Source organism: Capsicum annuum, unplaced genomic scaffold (genome assembly GCF_002878395.1).
Source record: "Capsicum annuum cultivar UCD-10X-F1 unplaced genomic scaffold, UCD10Xv1.1 ctg29924, whole genome shotgun sequence".
NCBI classification, from domain to species: domain Eukaryota; kingdom Viridiplantae; phylum Streptophyta; class Magnoliopsida; order Solanales; family Solanaceae; genus Capsicum; species Capsicum annuum.
Window position 1 is genome coordinate 1 of NW_025836447.1, and position 1,280 is coordinate 1,280.

The window sequence follows — 1,280 nt, forward strand, 5'->3', positions numbered from 1 at the left end:
GGGTTTACATACGCATAAAGACCATAAAAAGAGTTTCGTTTTATGGTTCTTTCATATACGTTTTGTTTAATTGAATGAACGTTCTGATTCTCAATTTCTCAAAATACTTCAATTGGTACATGAAAGAAATAGGCTAATTCAGCAGCCTTTTGTTCAATTTCTCGTGGAGTCAAATTCTCATCAGTACGGGATAAGGGAATGGACCCCTGGCCTCGGATGTCCATATAAAGAACACGACGAGCATAATTACCCTCTTTAACTTCTATTCTAACGGACTGAATATCTTTTATAAGGAATCGGAGGAATATGCGACGATTTTTTCCTGGAAATCCCCAATGAAAACTACAGACTATTCCTTCCTTTATATCGAATCGATTATAACCACTACCTACATTCCAGGAAATTGTGCACCATAAATAAGAGCTAATAAAGAGACCCGCAATTTCGTAGAAAGACATCACGATTCCTTGTGGAAAAAAATGATTTGTTGAGGAGGAAAAAAAGATATCAAATTTCTACCAAGATAACTGGAAGTTCCAACTAATAAGAAGCCTAATGAACCTAAAAAAAGGATAAAGGCCCAGCAGAAATTACTTATTTTTCGAGACCCCATTATAAGTTCTATCCATATATGTTCTGATCGCTAAGTCATACTTTACCCGATTGTATTTTATTAGAATTGAGATAATACCCCATAGAAATTTGACTTTACTTTTTTGTTTCCGAAGTAACTCTCATCAACTAGCACTAGTTTGAGGTGAACTAGCACTAGTTTGATGTCAACCTTTAGGAGTAATTCATCAAATTGGTTAAATCTAAAATAATAACATACTCTCTATTTAATACGATCCCACTATACATATCAAGATACATAGAGATTAACCGACTATATTTCAGCCATCCAGTGATCCTGATCTATTTGAAAATTACTAGAATGGATATATCCATATATCATGTTTCTGCAGGCCTAAGAGTTTTTTCCTTTATGTTCGGTAGAAATCACATGTTATACTCTATTCCAATAAATAGATATCCATGTTATGATACAAGTCCACATTTTCAAAAAAAATGGATGAGATTGGGTCCCAGCGTATCTAAACAATCTTGTTTTTTTGAACATGAATAAATAAAGAAACCATTACAATTGCCGGAAAGACTAGGCCTACTAACGGCACAAAAATAGATGGAAGGTTCAAATTTGTCATAGAAGGGGTACCTCGATTTACTATATTGTATCTGTTATTATGTTATTATATAAATAAAGATATCTTGTAATAATT

At 33.3% G+C, this 1,280-nt stretch overlaps 1 pseudogene; it reads right to left on the minus strand.

Annotated features, from left to right (window-relative positions):
- Positions 1 to 22: 22 nt before the first annotated feature.
- On the minus strand, positions 23 to 1,274 carry LOC124891067 (annotated as a pseudogene).
- Between the last annotated feature and the right edge of the window lie 6 nt (positions 1,275 to 1,280).